Source organism: Canis aureus, chromosome 19 (assembly GCF_053574225.1).
Source record: "Canis aureus isolate CA01 chromosome 19, VMU_Caureus_v.1.0, whole genome shotgun sequence".
Lineage (NCBI taxonomy): Eukaryota > Metazoa > Chordata > Mammalia > Carnivora > Canidae > Canis > Canis aureus.
In genome coordinates this window covers 18,748,236-18,761,975 of record NC_135629.1, presented here as the reverse complement: position 1 = coordinate 18,761,975, position 13,740 = coordinate 18,748,236, and the positions used below count along the sequence as shown (strand labels likewise).

General features: G+C 38.3%; 1 long non-coding RNA gene across 14 annotated transcripts in view; it reads left to right on the top strand.

Annotated features, from left to right (window-relative positions):
- Window positions 1–13,740, top strand: part of LOC144289702 (uncharacterized) — a 175,398-nt gene that overhangs the window by 4,398 nt on the left and 157,260 nt on the right. For 9 of the 14 annotated variants that reach the window (XR_013357604.1, XR_013357605.1, XR_013357609.1 and 6 more), the window contains exons 2-3: window positions 395–471; window positions 854–968. This is a non-coding gene — a long non-coding RNA (uncharacterized LOC144289702). Of the gene's footprint in view, window positions 1–394; window positions 472–853; window positions 969–7,288; window positions 7,626–13,740 lie in introns of those variants that run through there. The other 5 variants (XR_013357608.1, XR_013357611.1, XR_013357616.1 and 2 more) reach the window with 4 other exon arrangements.

Genomic DNA, 13,740 nt, shown 5'->3' with positions numbered 1-13,740 from the left:
ACTGACAAGGTTAAGAGAGTTGGTAATGAGGGTGTGCAAAAAAGTAGCTAGCAATTACACTTTGGTAGGGATGGGGTTGTTGCAAAATGAAGAAATGAGGCCATTTGAAGTTTACAGCCCTTAAATTGAAAACCTATTACATAGCACCCTAAACACTACTACATATACAGACCCTTCCCCCAATGTATGTGACTATACACAGGTAGGTGTAAGTTTTCAATTTAATAACTTAATATGTGTTCTTCTTTTTGCCCAGGTATGAATGAGAACAACTCTGTCTTCCCCATTTAAATATGATCATATTTTTAAAAAGAAATTATTGAAAATACGAACTTTGTACAGAGTGACTTGCCTTTCATTATTTCTTTTTTTTTTTTTTTACTTTTTACTATAGGTTTCAATAATTATTTTATGAGTACATCTGAAATGCTTTTCCCAAGACTACCACCATTTCTTGGAATAGAGGAGAAGGTTTGTTTTTTTTTTCATATACTCAAATATAGAAAATATTCTGTATATACTTATATTTTAATTCTGTTCGTTGTTATACTAATTTTTTGACAGCAGTAAATTTATTGATGTTAAATGTGAGCTTCTGCTCTATCTGCATCTTGAAATGTTCTAGATATCTAAAAACCAGTTAACTGATAGGTTGAGATTAAGGGAATTTTCTTTTTTTTTTTTTTTTTTTAAGGGAATTTTCTAAACTTGAGGCAAAAGAAAGTTCTTCACAGGGGAATTTGAGAATGAAAAACAAAAAGTTTGTCTCTATGAATAAAGGGTGGCTAGTATTTTTAAGTATTTTTTAAAGTATGTAGTATGAAGTATAAGCATGAAATTATGATTCTTTTAGTTACTTCCAGGTGCTATAACAAATTACCATGGACTAGGTCGCTTAAACAACAAACCCTTATTCTTCACACTTCTGGAGACTTGGAGTCTACAGTCTAAGGTCAAGATGCCAGCAGGTTGGGTTCTGGTTAAGGTCCTCTTCCTGGTTTATAGATGGTGTCTTCTTATTGTATTTTGACATGGCAGAAAGCAAAGAGAGAGTGAGAGAGCAGGAGAGAGCAAACAGGCTCTCTGCTCTTACAAGAGCACTAATCCTGTTCATGAGGGTCCACCCTGCCCCAAGCACTGCTCAAAGGTTCCACCCCTCAATACCATCACGTTGGGGGTTATGATTTCAACATATGACATCTTTGGCTGGACACAAACATTCAGTCCATAACAATGATACAAAGTAGACTATGCTAGATAGAAAACATGGTATAGCCAACCAAGAGACAAGCAAGGGGAAGTTTATAATGATTTAGTTGCTATCATCAGATCCTTATGAGCCTACAGAGTAGTGTGAAATAATATTTGACAAGATTTATAGGCATCTATATCAAATGGGTTCTTCAGACTCTGAAAAAAGAAACATAAGAAATAATTTTACATTTCAACAGTTTACCCCACTGAAATGCCTTTTCTTTGATAACTTGGTGTAGTGTTAATATGAGCATCCATAGATATAAAAACGGAGTGGTCACTTCTGTCATCATTGTAGAGTATCTCATCATGGCCCCTCAATCTATAAAAGTAGGGTCTGTTTCCATTGTTTGCTAATCACTGAATATCATCATTGGGAAAGAGTAGTTTCCATACCTAGTCACAACTAGCCAAACACCACACAGGTCAGTGGTGGCAGAGCCGCTGATTTCTAAAGTGCCAATGACTATCTTGGGACCTCTCAGTGGTACAACACACCCATGCATGAAAATGCTCATGGAAAGAACACATGTCAGATGGTAAGTTTCTAAAATTCTTTTTGATTACATGCCACTCATTTTGATCACCACCTTTTGATATTTTTTTTTTCATTTTTGTCAAAATGATGAAAGGAAAAGAGATTTTTCTCATTGAAACACATTCTTCATTATGCTAAACTATCCTTTTGAGAAACTAATAACCAGAACTCTTTAGCCTAGTGGTTCTGAAACATGTGAGTCACTCGGGCCGCACATGTGAGTCACTTGGGGCGCTTTAAAAATCTAGATGTCCTGGCTGTGTACCTCATACTCCTTAGTGTGGAATCTCTAGGCTATAATACCCAGACTTTTTTTTTTTTTTTTTTTTACCTGCCCTTGTGATTCAACTGTGCCACAAAACTTGGGTGAGTTATGCTGTCCTCAAAAGCTGTGTTGAAGTTGTTCCCCACCCCCTACCTGTGAATGTGACCTTATTTGGACATAGGGTCTTTGCAGATGTAATTGAATGAGTTTGTAATGACTTGTTACAGCAGCCCTAGCAAACAAATACAGCACTTAGTCAATCCAAGGACAAGGCTGGCTTGCAGTTTGTGGTTCCTCCTTTTATCTCCTTTAGTTATCCAGTTGAATTAGTGGGTGGGTTCTAAATTAATGGCCATTTTCCCTGACTATGCCAGAGTAAATATGCTGCCTCCTTTTTCTTCCTTCATGCCCCGCCACTGCCATTAAGCCAGGCAGAAAAATTCAAAGCACTTATTTTGATGAAACATTTCTTTGGGTCATTATAGTTTTAGGTATTAGATTTTGCCATTTGCTATTCTAAGCATTTGCTTGCTTACACACTTTTTATCATGGTCCATAAAATACTGTGTGAGCCACATTACTCTAATATTTTTTTTTCTGCTAACCGAGTCCAGTTGGTGCAGGATGTAGTCAGTATAATCATAATCATAACATAGTTTTTAAGGTTAAAAACAATGAAGAAGAGGTAGTTCCCTTTTTCTTGAATCTTTAGGCCAAGATAGTAAGTTCCCAAATATCTTGTCTGATAAAACCATCTCTTCTATTATTCCTTCAGTTATTATGAAATGATCCTATAAAGTAACCTAATTAAAGATGAGATCAGGGACACCTGGGTGGCTCAGTTGATTAAGCGTGTGCCTTCAGTTCAGGTCCTGGGATTGAGCCCCATGGTGGGCTCTCTGCTCAGTGGGGAGCCTGCTTCTCCCTCTCTCTCTCTCTCTCTCTCTCTCTCTCTCTCTGCTGCTCCCCCTGCTTGTGTGCATGAGTGCACGTGTTCTCTTTCTGTCAAATAAATAAATAAAATCTTAAATATAAGATCAAAGAAGAGTTTGGGTGGCTCTTAGTCATCTTCAAATTATTATCACAGTTTTCCACAATCACTGGAAAGACAAGAGTAGGTTTGCTTTGGCCATGGAGCCAACATCTCAGTCAGCCATTTTAGATAACTGAGTAACCGTGTGATATTCTTACTGAGATGTTATTCTGGTTACAGCTTGAATGCATGTAAAGGTTCAAGCCAGTCTAGAAGGTTTATAAACTAGAAGCCCCAATATAACTGTTACATATCTGACACCCAAACCAACAGAAACTCGAACTACAAGTGTCAGTATAAAAGCATCAGGAGAGTTGTCAAATGAGATGCTATTTGACTGTTAAAAATACAAAAATAACTTACTTTTGAGAGTTAGTGAGTCTCATGGATGTAACACCATTGGTGTAGAGAGAGCTTCTAACTTCTCTTGTCAAAGATTGCTAGTCCCTCGAAATAAGCATTACTAGTATTGTGGTTAATTCTGTTTTGACCACCAGACAAATAAATATCATTGGGACAATTTCTGGCTTGTACCTTCTCAGAATCCTCAGCAGAGAAAACACACATAATGAAAGAAAGGTGGAAGATCAGAATAATATTACTCAGGTAATTGCAGAGGGAAGAAAGATCTCTTACTCTTTGGGAGTCCAAGTATTTTATACATAGCTAATGGCTGACTACATGGTTTGTGGCTCCAAGTATGAAATGAAAATGTGGGACCATTTGTTCAAAACAAAGAGAAAAATGTGTGGTGTAAAAATACAGCTTTTTTCTTTCTCCCATGGTCTATCTCCCTTGAGTTCTCATGATGGTTTTTATTTGCTATTTAATGTCATTCTAAGTAAAGGAGAATTTAAAATGTTAATTTTTAGCATGAAGTTTACCGTGCATCTTTACGTTGTACAGTGCCAACTTTAAATGCAAATATAAGAGCATTTAACTTATATGGTGAAATCACTAGAATTATAGTTTGTATTTTGTAGCTTCTACACGTCTATTTGGTTCTTCCCAGAACAATGGAAACCCTGGACAAAGCTAACTCAGCTGTTGCTATTTAATCTGATATGCATACATTTTACCAATATCCTCTATTTTTGGCTTATTGATGAATAAGGAAGGATTGAAAGGAAAAGGAAATCTGGATTGCCCTATCTTTCACCCTACTCCCGTGTCATAATTTTCACATTTGTGGTTGGCTAGTACAGGGAAGTAATAACATATAAGAAAAGACTGAGTAAGGCTCTTTGGTCATTAGTATTTCTGAGAATGCCATTTCTCTCTTTCTGCATTTGAAGCAAAATTCTAATTACAATGGAAAATGTGGCCTCTCAGGGCTGTCAGCACCTTGCTTACTCAGATGTAGATGTAATCATCTTCCTTTTTACTCAGTTTGGGTCTTTCTGAATTCCCACATGAAGTAGGTATGCCGGAAGTCTATGTGGATGGAGCTTTGAGAAAACTTGGTGAATGGTGCATGTCAGACATGCAGGCTGCACATCTAGCTTCTGCTCAAGCACATACGCTATTGTCCAGTGGATTTCATGTACAGAACTTGAGTTCAAAGATAAAATTACTGAGGATTTTTAGACAGCCACAGATAGCATTAAACCAAAAAGAGGACAACTGCACAGGTAATGCCAGTATGAGGCTGCCCAGGGCACAGTCAACATAAGCCTATAATTGCAATTTTCAACTTTAACTCTGCCTTTTTACTAGCATATGATGTCCTGGCTTTATATGCAGGCTTTGGGATGATAGCTAAAGACTTTCAACTGAGTAAGTTACTTGAGCTATATTTAAAAAGATAGTGCTGGGGGATCCCTGGGTGGCTCAGCGGTTTGGCGCCTGCCTTTGGCCCATGGCGCGATCCTGGAGTCCCGGGATCGAGTCCCACATCAGGCTCCCTGCATGGAGCCTGCTCCTGCCTGTGTCTCTGCCTCTCTCTCTCTCTCTATCACAAGTAAATAAATAAATCTTTTAAAAAAAAAATAGTGCTGTTTGTTTGCTGTTCCATCCTAATTTTGACTCCGTAAAAATTGATTTTTTTTCTTACATGAAATAATAAGCACAGTGTCCATGAGTAGGTTTTCACATTTTTCCTTTGTCAGTCTCTCTTTTTTTTTTTTTTTTTAAATCTATGTCATACATTTGGTATTGGGAAGGATTCACAATCTATATTCTGGATTCCCAAAGTCATCTAACAAGCCATGGGCAATTAATATTTATTGGAGAGCAATGTAATGTTAAATGCATTCACACCCTTCGTCTTCTGGACACATTTATATGCACTTAGTTATTTTTTAAAATAAGTATAGCAATTTATTTTGCTGTCTTTTTCTTAAGGAACAACTTATATACCACATGTTTAAAAAGTGATGTTAAGGTGCTTAGCCACTTGGCTTTGTGATTCACTCATAGGTCCTTTGGGGCCAAATCTGTTGGTTACCCATTGTTCACCTACTTTTCCCACTACTCCCTTTTTAGAGGGTTCCTGCATTTGAAATTTAGCTCATTAACTATAAGTAAGAAAAGGCAAAAAATTTCAAAACTGGCATACATTACAAGAAAGCAGCCTGGGGCTGCCCTTACTATTCCAAATTTTAATACTCCCAGGTGTTTTTTTTTTTTTTTTTTTTATTGAAAACACTGCAACTCTACCCTGTATTTGGTATGCTGCCCTGCTTACCAAGAGTGCAAATCTAGTGTAAGCCTTATTCTTAATAAGGCTATCAGAATCAGAGCCAATCAAAAAAGGAACAGCCTTCATAAATATTCACACCTCACCAGAGACTTAGCTGTAACAAGTAATGAATAGTCATAGGAAATCTCATCATTGACTGAGATCTGTCAATGCAAAAACAAAACCCCATTTCCAAAAGCAAAATAAAGGAAGCATGTCTGTAAAAGGCTAAGAGTAGTGTTTTTGAGAACATAAATATGTTTCTATGATATTCCATGTATCCTTTATTTTCACCCCCACTGAGATTAAATATAGATTTTTAAATATAAATATCTGTTTTAAAGACCTACTTTTCCCAATATACCATTTTCCCCCTTCTGTTTGGATAACTGTGTGTTCAGATGCCACAGTCGGCAATAAGATAACATGCATTTTCTCTGTATAGCACATCTGTTTGCTTACAGGACTCATGGGAAGGTAGTAGGTGATTTTTAAAATGGTTTCTGGCTTGTGGTAGAACATTTCATCCTGAAAACTGGAAAGCCACTTGGTTCGACTACCCTCAATTTGAGAATAAAATATTTGGGCTTAAAACATAAAGTGGGTAGAGGCATATGGGCTACAATGAGTCAGGAAGTATTCTGGACATTAAATCTGGGAGAGCAGAGGAAAATGTGTCTCTTCTTCCTTATTTCTCCCTTTACTGCTTGCTAAATAGAATTGTCAAAGCCTCCAACCTCCTGCATCTGTTACAATGTTTTGTAGATTAGATATTTGGAAAGCACTGTTATCTTTCTGAATCTGTCTTAAATATGGTCAGTTCTCAGTTCCCAAACCCATGCAATTAAAAATGATCTTGGAGGTGGTGCTATGAACAGGACACCTCTGGTTGTATGGTATATTTCCCCTCTTCACACACTCCGCTTATCTGCTTGATGAAACTGTAAGAGACACTCAAAGGACTTCCAAGTATTTTAACGTATACACAGAGTCAATCCATAGGGAATTCCACCATTTATCCATTTAACGCTCTTACTGTCCACCCATCTCTCTCTCTCTCTCTCTCTTTCTTTTAACTAAATTGTAGTTGACTTACAGCAAATCCATTTCACAGCCTGTTGCCTCTTCTCCACCCCTCCCCCCACCTTCAATTCAAGAAACTTGCAGCTGCCTACCAAATTAAATATAAATTCTGCTTCTTCTCATTAGGGCTTTATTGGAGTCAGGACACTTTGGGGACAAAACAACAGATACCCACACAAAAAGTAAAATGTGTTGTTCAAAGAACTGAAAAAAAAAATACAGAACTAGCATTAGCTTTAGACACAGCTAGATCCAGAGCCTCACAACATCTCATCAGTGCTCAGTCTCTCTCTGGCCTCTGGCCTCTACTTTTCTTTGCATTGTATTTAGAATCAAACACATTCTCTGTTGTTGGTGACACCTAGAAGCTCAAGGCTTACTTACATCTTCCCAGCTTCTTGTCTTTCTGAGTGAGACTGCTCTTAATTCCAACAGTTCACAGAAGTTCCAGAATGAAGTCTCATTGTACTCACCGGCCTGGCTTGAGTGACCTGCTTTTCTCGGAGTCTGTATCTGGAATCAGAGGAGACGATGCTATGATTTACAGATTTGAGTCATATTGCCACCTTTGGGAACAGGGCATGGAATCAGCTCCCCAGAACCACATGGACTGTGATACTCATAGGGAAAGTAAAGTCAAATAAAGACAAAGAAATTGAGAGTTGGGGCTTGGCAGGACATTACAGTATGGGTCCATCAGAAGACACAACCTCCATTTCTTGTCTTTTCTTATTCTATTCCCCTAAAACAAAGAAACGAACAAACAAACAAAAAACTGTTGTCATCACTTCTTGATTTTATCAGCCACCACACAAGGGGATAGTAGTGGGGATTCTGTGCTAAATGGAGGTTATGAGTTTCAGCCATGGTTTCAGGAGCTATAGACCTTTTCCCAAGAGATGCCACTCAGCCACATTGATAGGAACTTTTTCTCCCAGTTCTTAGTTCAAAACCTAGTCCTGAAATAACAGTTGTCTCTGGGGATACTGGGACTCTGTTAGTGTAAAGCTTTAAATGTGGCCCCAAAATTTCAGTAGCTGCAGCCTCCCTGGGATGTTTAATTATGTATTCAACATAGGTTTAATAAAAATACAGTTAGTAAGATAATTGAATCATCTTTCATAACTTTATTTATCTAGCAGAGATCATTTTCTTCATTTGGCAATGATTTGACATTTTGTCCCATTTTTCATGTAGTATACGTGACAAAAAGGCTGTATCTTCATCATATTTGTTCATCTTGGCATGCTGGATTACTTTTGTTGTCTATTCTATGCACTCTCACTAGGTAAGGTGTACAGCAATCTAAGTCTTCTTAGGCAACAATAGGTACCTTCTTTCTGATACATGCATTATTTTTATTCTTATTATTTCTACTAGCAGCATTCATCAGCAGTGCACACACTGACATTGAGGCACCAACAGACCCTAGGGTGAGGGCTTCCGAAAATCATTTTATATGACTTCACAATCAAAATTGCAAACCATATGTGGTCTGTTTCCACACCTTTCTTGCCCTGCCTGCCATAGTCCCAGCCAACTTTCAGACCAGCACCTGACCTAGCAAGAATTAACTGGGTCATTTAGTTCTGGTCTCACAGTCATGAAACACCTCAAATTGGCCTTTGTATATGATTGCCAAGTAAGTTTGTGAAGTTTTCCATGTCATCATTGCTTTGTAAATCGATTTAGTTGATATTAGTTTGTTAAAAATAAGACCTTAACAATATACCACAACTTTATAACCTACTTTTGGAATTAAAATTTTTTTTTAATATCCTAGAAGCCTCAAAAAAGAGAAGCAGCCTCTGGCCCTCTGTTCCAAACACTTTTAAAATGATCTCTATTGAAACATTCCAGATGCCACCTTCCTCTAAGCCCTCGTAGCAAGTTTGGAACTTCTCACCGAGTCTGCATTATATTCTGCCTTGAACCATCATGCACAAGCCTTAGATAATAACCTTTTGAGTTCAAGGACTCCTTATAACTTGCCTATGGGATATTTATATTTTTCATGATGTATTTGCTCAAGCCCTAATAGTATCCCAGTCACCTGGACAGAACCTATGTATTATTCATTCATTATAATTATTATTCAGAACCTATGTATCTAGTAAGATCCTAGCAAAGGGTCTTGTGCACAAAATAGGTACACAATTCATCTTTGTTGAAATGGCATGAATCTTTCAGTCTGAATTTGTATTAGAAATGTCTGTGTCTTGTGTGTGTCTTCATAGTCTGGATTGTAGGTGATAATGAAATCCCCACTTTGCCTTTGTTCCTGTAAATTAATCAAGAATTTTACTTTTAAGAAATAGTCCTCATCAGTACCCTTCTTACTTTTCATCAGAGAGGACCAAACATATTATCTTTGGCTCATTTCACATATCATTCTTTCCATCATATATATGCTTTGATCGTGTTATACTTACTAGTTTATGTGCCTGCCACATTTTCTTCTTCTGTGAGACCTTCAAAAAATAAAGCTATGTTTTTTTTTTTCATTATTATATCCCTAGGGCCTGGATCATATTTTGGTCTATAGTTATTTTTGATATTTACCAAGTAGAAGGAACAATGGATTGATGTAAAACAATTCTTCTAAAGTGAGGGTGGATTCTGGTGTAATGCTTAACTATCACCATGATAATATTTCATAATAAACTGCCCCGAGACTTGGTGGCTTAAAATAACAATCATTTATTCATGTTCATGTATCTATGGTTTGACTATTCTAGCAGTGCTTTGCTGGACAGCTGTGCTTCCAAGTGTGGGTCTGGCTGTGCTTGGATCCTCACCACACATGGGGCTCAGTCTGTACCACCTGTGTCAACTCTGAGGAATGGGAGTCACCCAGGGAAACTCTTCACATATGATGGCAGAAGTGTAAGGGAGCAAGCCCTACTACATAAACATATCTTAAGCCTTTGTATGTGTCATGATAGTAGCATCAGTTTGGTGTTTAAAAAAGCAAAAGCCTGGGGATCCCTGGGTGGCTCAGTGGTTTAGCGCCTGCCTTTGGCCCAGGGCGCGATCCTGGAGTCCCGGGATCGAGTCCTGCGTCAGGCTCCTGGCATGGAGCCTGCTTCTCCCTCCTGTGTCTCTGCCTCTCTCTCTATATATATATATATGTCTATCATAAATAATAAATAAATAAATCTTAAAACAAATAAAAGCCTAATGTCTAAGTTTAAAGACAGTGGGTGGGTTAGTATGCTTTGAGTCTATAAGAACTAAAAAAAAAAAACACAAAAAAAAAACATCCTTAGGGCAAAGGGCAAAGATACAAGGAGGGGTGGAGAATTGTGGCCAACATTTCTTTTTTTTTTTTTTTTTCACTTTTTTTTTTTTTATTGGTGTTCAATTTACTAACATACAGAATAACCCCCAGTGCCCGTCACCCATTCACTCCCACCCCCCGCCCTCCTCCCCTTCCAACACCCCTAGTTCGTTTCCCAGAGTTAGCAGTCTTTACGTTCTGTCTCCCTTTCTGATATTTCCCACACATTTCTTCCCCCTTCCCTTATATTCCCTTTCACTATTATTTATATTCCCCAAATGAATGAGAACATATAATGTTTGTCCTTCTCCGATTGGCTTACTTCACTCAGCATAATACCCTCCAGTTCCATCCACGTTGAAGCAAATGGTGGGTATTTGTCATTTCTAATGGCTGAGTAATATTCCATTGTATACATAAACCACATCTTCTTTATCCATTCATCTTTCGTTGGACACCGAGGCTCCTTCCACAGTTTGGCTATCGTGGCCATTGCTGCTATAAACATCGGGGTGCAGGTGTCCCGGCGTTTCACTGCGTCTGTATCTTTGGGGTAAATCCCCAGCAGTGCAATTGCTGGGTCGTAGGGCAGGTCTATTTTTAACTCTTTGAGGAACCTCCACACAGTTTTCCACAGTGGCTGCACCAGTTCACATTCCCACCAACAGTGTAAGAGGGTTCCCTTTTCTCCACATCCTCTCCAACATTTGTTGTTTCCTGCCTTGTTAATTTTCCCCATTCTCACTGGTGTGAGGTGGTATCTCATTGTGGTTTTGATTTGTATTTCCCTGATGGCAAGTGATGCAGAGCATTTTCTCATGTGCATGTTGGCCATGTCTATGTCTTCCTCTGTGAGATTTCTGTTCATGTCTTTTGCCCATTTCATGATTGGATTGTTTGTTTCTTTGGTGTTGAGTTTAATAAGTTCTTTATAGATCTTGGAAACTAGCCCTTTATCTGATATGTCATTTGCAAATATCTTCTCCCATTCTGTAGGTTGTCTTTGAGTTTTGTTGACTGTATCCTTTGCTGTGCAAAAGCTTCTTATCTTGATTAAGTCCCAATAGTTCATTTTTGCTTTTGTTTCTTTTGCCTTCGTGGATGTATCTTGCAAGAAGTTACTGTGGCCGAGTTCAAAAAGGGTGTTGCCTGTGTTCTTCTCTAGGATTTTGATGGAATCTTGTCTCACATTTAGATCTTTCATCCATTTTGAGTTTATCTTTGTGTATGGTGAAAGAGAGTGGTCTAGTTTCATTCTTCTGCATGTGGATGTGCAATTTTCCCAGCACCATTTATTGAAGAGACTGTCTTTCTTCCAATGGATAGTCTTTCCTCCTTTATCGAATATTAGTTGCCCATAAAGTTCAGGGTCCACTTCTGGATTCTCTATTCTGTTCCACTGATCTATGTGTCTGTTTTTGTGCCAGTACCACACTGTCTTGATGACCACAGCTTTGTAGTACAACCTGAAATCTGGCATTGTGATGCCCCCAGCTATGGTTTTCTTTTTTAAAATTCCCCTGGCTATTCGGGGTCTTTTCTGATTCCACACAAATCTTAAAATAATTTGTTCTAACTCTCTGAAGACAGTCCATGGTATTTTGATAGGGATTGCATTAAACGTGTATATTGCCCTGGGTAACATTGACATTTTCACAATATTAATTCTGCCAATCCATGAGCATGGAATATTTTTCCATCTCTTTGTGTCTTCCTCAATTTCTTTCAGAAGTGTTCTATAGTTTTGAGGGTATAGATCCTTTACATCTTTGGTTAGGTTTATTCCTAGGTATCTTATGCTTTTGGGTGCAATTGTAAATGGGGTTGACTCCTTAATTTCTCTTTCTTCAGTCTCATTGTTAGTGTATAGAAATGCCACTGACTTCTGGGCATTGATTTTGTATCCTGCCACGCTACCGAATTGCTGTATGAGTTCTAGCAATCTTGGGGTGGAGACTTTTGGGTTTTCTATGTAGAGTATCATGTCATCAGCGAAGAGGGAGAGTTTGACTTCTTCTTTGCCAATTTGAATGCCTTTAATGTCTTTTTGTTGTCTGGTTGCTGAGGCTAGGACTTCCAGTACTATGTTGAACAGCAGTGGTGAGAGTGGACATCCCTGTCTTGTTCCTGATCTTAGGGGAAAGGCTCCCAGTGCTTCCCCATTGAGAATGATATTTGCTGTGGGCTTTTCATAGATGGCTTTTAAGATGTCGAGGAATGTTCCCTCTATCCTACACTCTGAAGAGTTTTGATCAGGAATGTATGCTGTATTTTGTCAAATGCTTTCTCTGCATCCAATGAGAGGATCATATGGTTCTTGGTTTTTCTCTTGCTGATATGATGAATCACATTGATTGTTTTACGGGTGTTGAACCAGCCTTGTGTCCCAGGGATAAATCCTACTTGGTCATGGTGAATAATTTTTTTAATGTACTGTTGGATCCTATTGGCCAGTATCTTGTTGAGAATTTTTGCATCCATGTTCATCAGGGATATTGGTCTATAATTCTCCTTTTTGGTGGGGTCTTTGTCTGGTTTTGGAATTAAGGTGATGCTGGCCTCATAGAACGAATTTGGAAGGACTCCATCTCTTTCTATCTTTCCAAACAGCTTTAGGAGAATAGGTATGATTTCTTCTTTAAACGTTTGATAGAATTCCCCTGGGAAGCCATCTGGCCCTGTACTCTTGTGTCTTGGGAGGTTTTTGATGACTGCTTCAATTTCCTCCCTGGTTATTGGCCTGTTCAGGTTTTCTATTTCTTCCTGTTCCAGTTTTGGTAGTTTGTGGCTTTCCAGGAATGCGTCCATTTCTTCTAGATTGCCTAATTTATTGGCGTATAGCTGTTCATAATATGTTTTTAAAATCGTTTGTATTTCCTTGGTGTTGGTAGTGATCTCTCCTTTCTCATTCATGATTTTATTAATTTGCGTCTTCTCTCTCTTCTTTTTAATAAGGCTGGCTAATGGTTTATCTATCTTGTTAATTCTTTCAAAGAACCAACTCCTGGTTCTGTTGATCTGTTCCACAGTTCTTCTGGTCTCGATTTCGTTGAGTTCTGCTCGAATCTTTATTAACTCCGTTCTTCTCTTGGGTGTAGGATCTATTTGCTGTTTTTTCTCTAGCTCCTTTATGTGTAAGGTTAGCTTTTGTATTTGAGTTCTTTCCAGTTTTTGAATGGATGCTTGTATTGCGATGTATTTCCCCCTTAGGACTGCTTTTGCTGCATCCCAAAGATTTTGAATGGTTGTATCTTCATTCTCATTAGTTTCCATGAATCTTTTTAATTCTTCCTTAATTTCCTGGTTGACCCTTTTATCTTTTAGCAGGATGGTCCTTAACCTCCACTTGTTTGAGGTCCTTCCAAACTTCTTGTTGTGATTTAGTTCTAATTTCAAGGCATTATGGTCCGAGAATATGCAGGGGACAATCCCAATCTTTTGGTATCGGTTCAGACCCGATTTGTGACCCAATATGTGGTCTATTCTGGAGAAAGTTCCATGTGCGCTTGAGAAGAATGTGTATTCAGTTGAGTTTGGATGTAAAGTTCTGTAGATATCTGTGAAATCCATCTGGTCCAGTGTATCATTTAAAGCTCTCGTTTCTTTG